The following is a 14095-nucleotide window of genomic DNA, read 5'->3' on the forward strand; positions in this document are numbered from 1 at the left end:
GGCCCAAAATAAACGTCTCCCTGTCCTGTAAAATGATCAATCCATGCCCTTTCCCTCAAGCATAGTAAGGGCAATACAACATTCTGCTTGAGGAAAAACTAACACATATCACAGGGGAAAGGAGAACAGATGGAACTAAGAAATGAAAGCAGCAGATTTCTGGAAATATGTCAAGGAGTATAAGTTGTAGAATGGCGAATCAAATCTGCTTCTCTAATGTTTGTTGCATGTAGCCCCATGAAATGCCCAGTATCCTGGTCACCGGGACAAAGGCTCTTTTTCATCACTTCTGTAAAAGTAAATTAGATCTTACAAAAGCCAGTGCCAGTCTGTTGATGCCTGCCGCGTTAGTTTCTTTTGCTGTGGTACTTCGGGGCAGACACAGTGGCCTGTGTACCAGAGGGCATGGCTCCAGGCACAAGCTCAGGTTACCTTTTTACACACAAAAGCCTCTTTCAGAATGTAAACTAACAAAACAGAAACATTTTTTTCTTTATTTCTGAATAACTTCCTCTTTAGCATGTGTTTATATTTAAAATCCTGACCTTAATGTCACTTTTCTGAATTTAAATGTATTTGGTATTAAATGTGCACATCAGCTGTCATAAACGTGGCTTTCCAGTAACCTCTGTACCTTGCACTCTAAAAGCAATATCAATAATATTTGAAGAAGGACTCTACCAAATATTGTTTACGTCTAATATGGACATGAAAAATAAATGCATTCTGATTTTTAATAAATATACAGTATAATCCTACCAAATTAAGGTTGTTTTGGATTGTAAAGATAAATGCATTGAAGCAGAGCAGGCTAAATAGAAGTTACAAGTTTCATTGTTTTTTTTTTTTTAATGGATTACAATTTTTTTTGCTATTCTCTGTTAGGAATAATAGGTAAACCCACCCTATGGTAGGGATGGTGGGCATGGGTGTGTCTTTTAATATGCAAGGTGACATTTTATCCTCATTTGGTATGAGTACCATAAAGCAGAACTCTATCCAAAGATATCAGGATGAAAAAAAAAAGCCCAATAAAAGATAAAATGACAAACCCAGATTTTGCTGCAATGTCACTGTTAATCCACAGCACTTGTCCACAGTATTTTTTTTCCCACTGACATATTTTAACTCACTTTCTCTAAACCTAGGACATCCTGATCCGACCACTGCCTGTTATTAGACAGGGGTTGGAGAAGTGATAGAGGAATGAGCTCATCTCTCTGTCACTCTACTTTCTTATCCTATCAGCATGCTTGTCAGAATGTGAACTGATTAGCTTCTTGTACTGCTTCTTCCTCTCATGCTCAAGTACTTCTATACAGGTACTACAAGAGGGCGATACCAAATTCAGGTGCTTACACTGCCTGTAGTTTAAAAGCATATTTTTTATGTTGTGTTAAAGCAGAACTTCAGTCATTTTTTTCATCTTTCCATCTATTAAATCTTCTGCCCTTGTTTTTTTAATTTTTGGATAGTAAAACATTTTTTTTGCTGCCAGTAAATACCTTATACAGCCCACTTTCTGTTTCTTGTCTGGTAAAAAGCCTAGGCTTATAACATCATGCACAGCTCTCTCTCTCACTCTTGTGAGAGTTTGCCAGGAAGGGAGGGGGGTGAGTCATAAGAGGGCCAATGGGAGCTGCAGAGCTGGAGGTGTGCCTCTGTGTGTCTGTGTAAATCCAGGAAGTGAACAGGAGGGAGATTTCTGCAGCATATTTGGCAAGTACAGAATCACAGTATATAATAAATAATATGCAAAGTGGTTGGAGGGAAGCTTCAGAATTGCAAAGATCTTCTTATTACAAATGATGTGAGCAAACTGTAGTTCCTTTTTAATGATCACAGAGCTACATCCATTTGTGCAGTTTATATCCACCTAGCATTGGGCTTTAAGAATGCATTTGTAGCCTGAAACATTGTGTGGTGCCTTGCTGTTATATGTATCAATAAACAAGCTATCCCCATAAATTTAAGGAGCCCGAGGACTGCTCAATATTGCCTAATAGTTGTTCTTAATTCTCAAATTAATTAGATTAGAGTGTTAGAGTGCCTCTTTATCTCTATCACAGTGTTCTTTTACATCAAGTACAAACATGTACAGTGCCTTGCAAAAATACCCCCCCCCCCTTGGCTTTTTACCTATTTTGTTACATTACAGCCTTTGGTTCATTGTTTTATTAATCTGAATTATATGTGATGGATCAGAACACAATAGTCTGAAGTTGATGAAGTAAAATTAGAAAAATATATACAAGACTATATGTTTCGGAGGCGTGGCCTCCTTCTTCGGGTCACCTGAAGAAGAAGGCCACGCCTCTGAAACATGTAGTCTTGGCAACCGTTTTTTGTTAGATAAGAGGAGACATCTCACTCACCTTGTCCTTCCTCTCCGGCCACAAGTGACATCACACAGCTCCGGCTGGACCGTGCACGTGCCTTACAGCAAACACAGCCAGATGAGGAAACAGAGTCCGCAGTGACTTCTCATACCATCACCATCGTTCTTGGGAGCTAACCCAGTTATACAGGCCAGGAAGGGAGCCATACATCCTGCTGTACATGCAATCTAAGTCCCATGTTTGTGAGTGCAATTCTCTATTGTTTGATTTTGCATTTGTATCATTAAAATGGAATTACACTAGGGCAGCCGTGCGCTCTCCTTTCCTTGTTTATTTCAAATGTGTTGGAATGGCCTAGTCAAAGCCCAGACCTCAATCCAATAGAAAATCTGTGGTCAGACTTAAAGATTGCTGTTATTAGAAAAAGGACCAGGGTGTCAAGGGACAGAGTCACTCAAGGAGGAACACACTGGCTATAAATATGATTAGAAACAATTTATTACAAAAATAGATGATAAAAAAGTTTCCACCCACATGATAGAAAAATGGAACTAACCTCCACCACTAGAAAAGTGACAGTGCAAAAGGACAGATACACCACCTGGTACCCACTACCTACATGTCTGATATCCCCATAATAAAGGTATTAAACAACATACAGCTGAACCCACTCCTGGGAACAGTATGGAAACCTGCAAGGGGTAAAGTAAGTTATCACTGAATAAGCAAATAATGAAAACAATGCTGGATGGCAATCAAAAATCACCTGTGAAGAACAACCTGTATTAAACCTGCCAGTCTTATGAACTGGGATTAGAAGTCACTGTGTCAGGAGCCAGGGAGCGTCTCCGCTCGCCGGGCTCCGGTGCGCATGCGCACGGGACGAGCACTTCGCCGCACACCCGTCCGCGGCCTGATGGTGCGGCGCGCGCGGGTGCACGGCGGTCCCCGTGTGCGCGCCGTAGCCCGTGCGGGTGCCCGGTAGCGCGTCACACTGACGCGCTCGCCGGGCAGGGGGACTATATCTGACGGCTCCAGCGCCCAGTCGGGTTGCTGGTTTGTCGTCAGCTCTCCCTGTTCCCTGAGCCTGTGTTTACCCTGTACTTGCCTGATCTGTGTACCGAACCTCTGCTGCTTGTTTAACTACTACTCTCTCGGATTAACCCTTTGTGCTACTTGCCTGACCTGTGTACCAAACCCCTGGCCTGTTTAACCATTACTCCGCTGGACAATCCTACATATAACCTGCTTGACCTGTGTACCAAACCCCTGGCCTGTTTAATTACTACTCTGCTGGACTATACTGATTCTAGTTGCCTGATCTGTGCACCAAACCCTGGCCAACTTAACCACGGCACTGCTGGACCTTGCAATACCCTGATTATCACCTGCTTGTACCCTAACCTCTGCTTGTACTTTCAGCCCTGCTCCCTACGGATCCCAAGACACCCGCTTCCCGCTCCGGAGCCTATTATCCTCCCGGAAGCCCGTGCCTCCACGTGCCCTCAGCCTCCTGTACCCATCTCGGGGGTCTGGGTGCGCGTGGTCGTAAGGGCGAGCCGCTCTCGGCATCTCGGCCTCGGTGAGTATTTGTCCGTGACAGTACAAACCAGCCAGATGTCTGAGGCCGACATAGCGCGCTCTCCTCTGGAGATCCTGTGTCAACAAGTATCTACCCTTGCGGACTCCGTACAGAAGTTACAAGAAGGTTATTCACAAATTGATAACCGTCTGCAGCAGATCACCGGGTTACTACCTTCCGCAGCCGCAGCTCCTGCACCCAGCGGTGGGGGTCCACTTCCCCAAGCTCCGGCCAACCCCACTGTGGTCATGGCTCTTCCTGAGCCCAGGGTCCCTATACCTGAACGGTTCTCGGGGGACCGTAAGAAGTTTAGGGCTTTCAAAAATGCATGTTCCCTCTACTTCGCTCTACAGCCGAGAACCTTCTCCTCAGAAATCGTCAAAGTGGGGTTTGTGATTTCCCTGCTATCCGAAGAACCCCAGGCGTGGGCCCACAGCCTGATGGAACAAAGCAATCCTGCCCTGAACACCATCGAGGCCTTCTTTGAGAGCATGACCCAGCTCTACGATGATCCGCAACGCATGGCCACAGCCGAAGCTATCCTGCACCACCTGTCCCAAGGGAGAAGACCTGTTGAGGACTATACAGTGGAGTTCCGTAAGTGGGCGGCTGACACAAACTGGAATGAGCCGGCCTTACGTTATCAATACCGTCAAGGCTTATCTGAATTACTCAAAGACGAGTTAGCCAGGATGGAGACCCCTGCTTCCCTAGAGGAACTCATTCAAGCAGCTACCAAGCTCGACCGGCGTCTTCGGGAGCGGCGCTCAGAACGGTTTCAGCTGCCTCGCCCTGTCTGGGCGTCACCTAGACCTCACTCCACAGTACCTCCAAATGCATCTTCAGTTTCCTCTGCATCGGTCCCTGAGGTCGAACCAATGCAGCTCGGTCTGGTCCGAGGTCCGTTAACCTCCGAAGAGAAGCAACGTAGACGGCAGTCTAACCTTTGCCTCTATTGTGGAGGAACTGGACACTTCCTACGCAGCTGCCCGATCAGGCCCAGTAAGTTCCCTCAATCAAACGTATTGAACTTTCCAAACAATAACATTCCCAAGGCTTATGTGATGTTGTTTATTTCTCTACAGCTTCCGGAAAGGGAGATTCGCCTGCAGGCCATCGTTGATTCCGGGGCCTGCAGCTGTTTCATAGATTCCACCTTGGCACACAGATTGAAGATTCCTCTACAAACCAAAGAGCAGAATTTACAAATCCATTTGGCCGACGGATCCCTTCCGTGCTCTGGTCCCATCACCCAGGAGACCCAACCTATTCCAGTAGTCACAGACTCCGGCCACCGGGAGTTCTTACGGCTTGACCTAATCCGTTCACCCATCTTCCCCATCATACTTGGCCTACCATGGCTACAAGCTCACGATCCACTAATCAAATGGAGCACCAAGTCGGTATCCTTCTCTTCGCAGTATTGCTCTCAGCACTGCCTGCTCCCGGATTCCAAGGTCTGTGCCACAATGGCGGTACCACCAGGCAATCTGCAACACGTCCCCTCCGAGTATCTCGAGTTTCAAGAAGTTTTTAGCAAACAAATGGCTGACCGCCTACCACCTCACAGGGCCTACGACTGTCCAATTGACCTTCTTCCTGGATCTGAGATTCCGTTTGGCCGGATATTTCCCCTGTCTGAAACCGAGTTGGAGGTCCTGAAGCAGTACATAGACGAAAATCTTGAGAAGGGGTTCATCCGCCCTTCATCCTCACCCGCCGGAGCGGGTATCTTTTTCGTAGGGAAAAAAGATGGTACCCTGAGACCCTGCGTAGACTACCGACAACTAAACAACATTACAATTAAGAACCGGTACCCGTTACCGCTCATCCCTGAATTGTTCCAGAGGTTCCGATCAGCCAAGGTGTTCTCTAAACTCAACCTCCGAGGGGCTTACAATCTCGTCAGGATCAGGGCGGGAGACGAATGGAAGACGGCCTTCAGATCTAGATTCGGTCACTTCGAGTATTTAGTGATGCCTTTCGGTCTTTGCAACGCCCCAGCCACCTTCCAACATCTAGTGAACGATATATTTCGACAATATCTAGATGACTTTCTCGTGGTATATCTGGACGATATCCTTATTTTCTCTCCTACGCTAGAGATGCACAGAAGGCACGTTAAAACGGTTCTTGCTATCCTGCTACAACACAAGCTATACCTGAAAGCCGAAAAATGTGAATTTGAGAGATCCACCATACAATTCTTGGGGTTCATACTCTCTACCAATGGGGTTGCCATGGACCCTCAGAAGATTCAGGCAATTCAGGAATGGCCGGCTCCATCTAATAAAAAAGGAGTACAGAGATTCATAGGATTTGCCAATTTCTATCGAAAATTTATCGTAGGATTCTCGGCCATTGTGGCACCTATTACCCAACTAACTCGGCAGCATCAATCTTTTCAGTGGTCCACAGCGGCTCAAGAGGCTTTCCTTAAGTTAAAAGAACTATTCAGTTCCGCTCCAATCCTCTGCCATCCTGACCCGACTCAGCCCTTCATACTGGAGGTAGACGCATCGGAAATCGCAACCGGAGCAATTCTTTCCCAGAGACAGGGACCAAAGGCCATTCTACACCCAGTAGCTTTCGCTTCTCGGAAACTCAGCCCACCAGAACTCAATTACGACGTGGGTGACAGAGAGCTGCTGGCTATAAAGTTTGCTTTGGAGGAATGGAGGTACCTGCTGGAGGGGGCAATTCATCTGGTGATGATCTTTACGGATCACAAGAATCTCGAGTACCTCAGAACAGCAAGACGCTTAAAACCCCGCCAAGCCCGTTGGGCACTTTTCTTCTCACGCTTTAATTTCCATATAGCGTACAGACCGGGGGCGAAGAACGGGAAGGCTGATGCCCTCTCACGGATGTTTTCCGCAGACTCCCAAATACCAACACCCAGCACGATCCTCTCTCCTCAAAATTTTCTCGGACTAACTCAAGCAGACTTGATATCCTCCATCAAATCTTCATCAGGCACTTGTACAGAACCAACTGTGCATTCCCTGAGAAGATACGAAGATCTTTTCTGGATTAAGGGAAAAATATTCGTACCACAAGTGACTCGGCCCTTAACCCTTCAGAAGTGTCATGATCATAAGTTGGCAGGACATTTTGGGAACAAGAAGACGGCTGAACTCCTTTCTCGTTCTTTTTGGTGGCCGGGATGGAGAAGGGATTGTAAAGAATATGTGGCTTCCTGTTCCCTGTGTCAGAGAAACAAGGGCCAAAACACCAAATCCTGGGGCCTGCTCAGACCTTTGCCCATTCCGGAACGACCATGGGCTGATGTCTCCATGGACTTCATCGTAGATCTACCCAGCTCAGAGAGTTTCTCCACCATCCTCGTTGTTGTCGACCGCCTTTCCAAAATGGCTCACTTTCTGCCCATGAGCGGTACTCCCTCTGCCGTAGACACGGCCAACATCTTTCTCAAGGAGGTTGTTAGGCTCCATGGGATACCAAGGAGCATCGTGTCGGACAGAGGCGTCCAGTTCACGTCCAAATTCTGGAGGGAACTATGCAAGGCCTTGGGTATCAACATTTGTCTTTCGTCGGCTTATCATCCCCAGAGCAATGGCCAGACAGAGAGGACCAATCAGACGCTAGAGCAATACCTCCGCTGCTTCTGCTCGGGATCCCAGGATGATTGGGCAAGCCTCCTCTCCTACGCTGAATTTGCGTACAATAATTCTATCCATGCCTCCACCAACCAGACCCCTTTCTGGATCAATTGTGGGTTCCATCCCACATCCTTCGCTAACAACATCCCCGAAACGGCAGTTCCTGCAGTCCAGGATAGGATAAATTCACTACAAGCTAACGTTCAAAGAATACAAGACACACTACGCAAAACCCAGGAGGACTACAAGAGACAGTACGACCGGGGCAGAAAGGCAAACCCAAAATTCGATGTAGGGGACGAGGTCTGGCTGTCCACCGTTAACCTGAGATTACCGCTGCCTTCTCGAAAGCTCGGGCCTAAATTCATAGGGCCTTTTCAAGTCAGGAGGATTATCAACCCTGTGGCCGTGGAATTGACACTTCCCAAGACATACCGGATTCACCCCGTTTTTCATGTGTCACTATTGAAGCCTGTGGTGCCCAGTCCTTTCCCGGGAAGAGAAGAACCCCCTCCTCCGCCAGTCAGAATCGATGGCGAGACTGAATTCGAAGTGGAATCCATTCTTGGTTGCAGAAAGAGGGGCAGACAGCTACAGTACCTGATTCAATGGAAGGGGTACCCTCCCGAAGATAATTCCTGGGAGCCCGCCAGGAATCTGCATGCTCCACAGTTAATTCGAAAGTTTCATCAAGATCATCCGGAACTGATGACTAGCCTTGGCGTCCAGTGTCCGCCCTTAGGAGGGGGGCACTGTCAGGAGCCAGGGAGCGTCTCCGCTCGCCGGGCTCCGGTGCGCATGCGCACGGGACGAGCACTTCGCCGCACACCCGTCCGCGGCCTGATGGTGCGGCGCGCGCGGGTGCACGGCGGTCCCCGTGTGCGCGCCGTAGCCCGTGCGGGTGCCCGGTAGCGCGTCACACTGACGCGCTCGCCGGGCAGGGGGACTATATCTGACGGCTCCAGCGCCCAGTCGGGTTGCTGGTTTGTCGTCAGCTCTCCCTGTTCCCTGAGCCTGTGTTTACCCTGTACTTGCCTGATCTGTGTACCAAACCTCTGCTGCTTGTTTAACTACTACTCTCTCGGATTAACCCTTTGTGCTACTTGCCTGACCTGTGTACCAAACCCCTGGCCTGTTTAACCATTACTCCGCTGGACAATCCTACATATAACCTGCTTGACCTGTGTACCAAACCCCTGGCCTGTTTAATTACTACTCTGCTGGACTATACTGATTCTAGTTGCCTGATCTGTGCACCAAACCCTGGCCAACTTAACCACGGCACTGCTGGACCTTGCAATACCCTGATTATCACCTGCTTGTACCCTAACCTCTGCTTGTACTTTCAGCCCTGCTCCCTACGGATCCCAAGACACCCGCTTCCCGCTCCGGAGCCTATTATCCTCCCGGAAGCCCGTGCCTCCACGTGCCCTCAGCCTCCTGTACCCATCTCGGGGGTCTGGGTGCGCGTGGTCGTAAGGGCGAGCCGCTCTCGGCATCTCGGCCTCGGTGAGTATTTGTCCGTGACACACTGGGAGCAAATGAGATAAAGGTAATATAGAAAACCAGTTCCTGTGTGAGATGCTGATAATAACAGTTCTGTGATCTGCCATACTTTCATAAGGATATGATGATCAAGTAGAACAGTCTAAAAAGCGGCATGTGTAGAACAAATAAGGTGCAGCCAAACACGTACCTTCCATCCTCTGCCCTCTCTGCGATGCAGTATGGAGAGGGGGGGAGGAAATCAGCTGATCCCAGGATGCGAGAAGTAGCCAGCGGGGTAAGGATTACCTGTGGCGTGCAGATGATTATCATCAATGTGGGAGCCGCCACAAACCGATCCCAGGGACCTAGGTATTCTGACACTTGAGGGGAAGTGTAATTGTTGGTTCCCGCTAGCTGATCTCCTCGTGTTGCATCAAAGAGGCCAGGCACCACAGCTGTACAGCAGTGAAAGTGAGAGTCGACCCTGACTGCACACAGCTGAGGTGGGACGTTCCGCAATCCAGCTCGACTGGACGTGCTAGCAGTGAAGAGGATAGGTCTCTGATGGGATCCCAGCTGGGAGGGGCATGTAGGAACAGGAAGACCGGCGTTACCCAGTGTGTACATCCATCCTTGGGTCGTTCTTCAAACAGCATGTAAATGGGGGGAGAGGACTAAAACCATGAATGAAGTAGGGGATGGTGGTGGCTGTCAAGGAATGGGGGCATCTAGCTGACGCGTTTCAATCGGCTGACCGATTTTCTTCAGAGCTAGAGACATAATGAAGGACATGAAGCTAAATAGTGGAATAATTTGTCTAATTGGCTACCATGTAATCCACACGGACTGCCCCCTTAGTGAACATTAACCCTAAAAACGCTCAATAAAAATGTGCACCTGACACTGCCAATAAGGAACATCATACACCCAAAAAATAAGTAAATAAACCAAAAAATGAAGAGACAGTATGAAAAAGAAAAAAGGTTTGAGAAAAAAGGGGAAAGGGGGAGAGGGAAGAAAGGGAAAAAGAAAGAAGATGAGAGGTTTGTGTACATATTAATGTAAAATGTTTGTCCAATGAGCAGAAATCTGGTAATATATGGAGTAATATATGGGGTAAATATTGCCATGAATCACATGAAGGGCTCTCCTCACAGGGGAAGTGGAGCTCCTGCAAAAGGGGTACTAGTAATTTAGATAGTAAGCAAGGGACCCGAGGGGAAGTCATATATCCCCCTGTTGGGGTCAAAGTCCCTAAATGTTCCAAAAATACTGCTAAATTACATTCATTATTCAAGCCTACAGGCTGGATGCTATTGAGGCGATAGAGCCACATTTTTTCTTTTTGATATAGAATACGGTCAAAATCTCCCCTCCTAAGTGGGAAGTTTTAATCTGTAGATGCCCTTCACGCGGAGGCCTCTTTGATCCCCACCATGTTCAGTCAGGAAATGTAGTGGTAGTGGTCATCATCCTTTTTAAGTATGCTCTGGATGTGTTCGCTGACTCTAATTTTAAGTTGTCTTTTGGTTTTGCCTATATAAATCTTACCACAAGGACAAGTGATCATATAGATCATCCGTGTGGTAGAGCAGTTGATAAAATCTCTGATTTTAAAGTGTTTATGACCCATAGAGTCAGTGAACACATCTGTCTTATCAATGTGACTACATAAATGAGCATTTACCACAGGGGAAACTCCCATGCAGGGGGGACAAATCTGTCAGCCAGTTTTTGCTGGGTGATCTAGTATATTCAGAGTGGGATAGTATGTCCCCCACATTCTGGGCCTTCCGTGCAGTCATCATGGGTCGATCCCCTATGAATGCCTTAAATACTAACAGAGAGGACCTCTTAACTGACATAGCCGAGGACATTAAGAAAGGTAGTTCCCAGGACCCAATTAGAATCATCACTAAATTTGGGGTCCAATAAGATCAGGTCAAAGAAATCCTTACCAAACATTGGAGCATTTTATCTCAAGCACCCATTTTGGGGAAATTCATAGGGGATCGACCCATGATGACTGCACGGAGGGCCCAGAATGTGGGGGACATACTATCCCACTCTGAATACATTAGATCACGCAGCAAAAACTGGCTGACAGATTTGCCCCTCCTGCATGGGAGTTTCCCCTGTGGTAAATGCTCCATATGTAGTCACGTTGATAAGACAGATGTGTTCGCTGACTCTGTGGGTCATAAACACTTTAAAATCAGAGATTTTATCAACTGCTCTACCACACGGGTGATCTATATGATCACCTGTCCTTGTGGTAAGATTTATATAGGCAAAACCAAAAGACAACTTAAAATTAGAGTCAGCGAACACATCCAGAGCATACTTAAAAAGGATGATGAGCGACCATTACCACTACATTTCCTGACTGAACATGGTGGGGACCCAAGAGGCCTCCGCGAGAAGGGCATCTACAGATTAAATCTCCCACTCAGGAGGGGGGATTTTGACCGTATTCTATATCAAAAAGAAAAAAATGTGGATCTATCGCCTCAATAGCCTCCAGCCTGTAGGCTTGAATAATGAATATAATTTAAAAAAACAAAAAAGTGTACTGTCTCTTTTTAAAAAAAAACTATTTAGACATTTTTTTCCAGTTCTTAAAAAAAAAAAGAATAAGTGTAAACTTTTTTGTTAATTTTTTACTCTTTTTTTATCAAGCATGTTCATGGTCTATGTCTATGATTTTGTATGATGTAATAAAAAATACATTGAACATACTGTAAATACTTTTATAAAAAAGCATAACACCATTTATATAAATAGCACTCTCCCTCATCACTTGACCAGAAGCATCTCTCTAGCTAACAATGGGAGTGGCTTAAAGCCAAACTGAACCCTTTTAAATTATAACTGTGTAGCAGCCTCTAGTATGTGTGCTAGAAGTAGATAGGTTTGTTGTTAGTGTAAGTAAAAATGTAGTTTTAGCTCAGGGCTAAGCGTGAGCTATGAATCTGGGTCAGGGTTCAGTGACTCAGGGCTGGGTGACTCATCCTAGCAGCCTCTCTGGTGCCTCCTGCAGTTTTCTGGGACATTGGAGAATGTTCTAGACATAGTGGGTGGAGGTTAGGAGAAGCTGCTTGGAATATTTATGAGGACCTCAGCCAATCCCCAGTAAAAAGGGGTGGCAGGGGGCAGGACATCTTATAAATAGGCACAAGTCATGCCAGCAGGGGTAGTCATGTGGAAGATGGAGATGGAGTGCTGAGGAGGCTGTCAGTGGCCCTCAGGGGTGCCCCCTAATCTGGGGAGGTAACCTCGGGCCAGGGCCCGGGTGCTAGAAGCATCCTGCCACAACACACATGGAGGAAGCCCTTCCTGGAGGCACAGGAGCAAGGAGAGAGGACAGCGGAGTAGGTCAGTGCATCTAGGAAATCTCCTGAGAGTCAGCCTGGTGGGCTGGTAAGTGTCAATCTGGAGGACTGTGGGGAGAAGTTAGCCTGGAGGGCTAGTGAAAGGGGCAGCTGCAGCCAGGTGGGTTGGCAGTGCCTGAAGAGGTGGTGCTGGGATCAGTAGAAACAGGAGTGATGTAAGCTGGACACTGTTCTTTTGCTGAACATACAAGGGGCCTCGGGTTATTGCCTGTAATGGGCCAATGCTTTAAATCCGACTGAGAGCCTGTCAGATCTTTACAGTGATCCAGCTGGGTTCTGCTACCAAATGAGTGCTGGAGGAAGAAGTAGAGCTGTATGTAGAGACTGTATATAGGAAAAGTTGTCCCTGAAGTTGTTGTGGAAGTCAATCGGCATCCCATAACCTCCCATCCAAGTTATTACCCTCAATAAATAACAAAAAAAACAAAGTCACAGACTGTTATCTGTCTCAAGAGTGCCTCTGAAAATTTGGTTTGCCTGGCTTTGCATGGTGGGGATCCCAGTTTACTTGCGGCTCCTTAGGGAGCGCGCTACAACTGGTATCACTGTAATGAAGTCAGGATGCATATACAATAATATTCTGATCCTTTACTTTGTTTAATTTTTAATGCTACTAAGTGCTACAGCAAGGGTTAAAATAGCATGTGATGCAACAGGTAGGAGAGTCTGACCAGTTCTCTCATATGCAAAGCTTGGCTATCAGTCTGATGATCCCCTTCCTGCAACCCTGCTCCAATAAACAGTGCTGCTCAGGAATCAATATTGCTTTTTATTAGAGCAGAGGGTGGGGGGGTTCAGATAATTTGAAAGCCAAACCAAAACTAATCAGTGTTGGGCTGGATATGCTTCCTCCTGGTGCTGCCTGCATATGACAGAACAAGTCAATCTAACACTCAGTGGTATGACTTGCACTGTAACCAGTGTGGTACATGCACATAGTGCCAGGGTCTGGCCATGCCTTTGTCCTTTTGGATAGTAATGTAAGTAGAAGCTGAGCTGATGTCGGGAGATGTAAAGGTCAAGAGATCAGTCAGCAGAAAAAATAAATAATCACAGTCAATGGGAAAAAATAAGGTAAAGTAAACTAAAATGAAAGTGAAAGTAAATAAAGTGGATTTGTGTCACAGCGGTTACCTAAGGATTGCTAGAGAGCCATGACATAAACTTACCTGGAAGCTTTTAAAAAGTGCAATTTCTGAGAATGGAGGTGGAATAGGCAATGGAGTGGTGATTAACCATGGTGTCTATAACTGCACATGGCCAAAGTTTGAGTTAAAAGTGAGAGGGACTTAAAGGATAAATCTGGAGGCAATAATGACAATACACAAGCAACAAATGGGCAATGTGATAGTAAAGCCCCATACACATGGGCAAAAGGTTGGGAGACATTTGCTGGTTCAAAAAAAAACAAAAACAAAGGATCGACATGCTGCCCATGTTTATGGTGGTCTGTCCAACAGAAGCCGGCCATTTGTGCATGCTGGAAAACCAGCATCCGACCGACTCCCGATCAGCGCTCTCAGCAAACGGCAGAGAGTGCTGATCGAAGGGTTCTGGCGTGCGGGGGCATCTCACTGTCAGAACACAACAGCTCAGCGGGAAGATCACTGTACTAACCTCATATGGTTACAATTTTTTTTTTCGTTCAACCCATGGGTCTTTTATTTTTCC

The sequence above is a fragment of the Aquarana catesbeiana genome, linkage group LG02, assembly GCF_042186555.1.
Source record: "Aquarana catesbeiana isolate 2022-GZ linkage group LG02, ASM4218655v1, whole genome shotgun sequence".
Taxonomy (NCBI): Eukaryota; Metazoa; Chordata; class Amphibia; order Anura; family Ranidae; genus Aquarana; species Aquarana catesbeiana.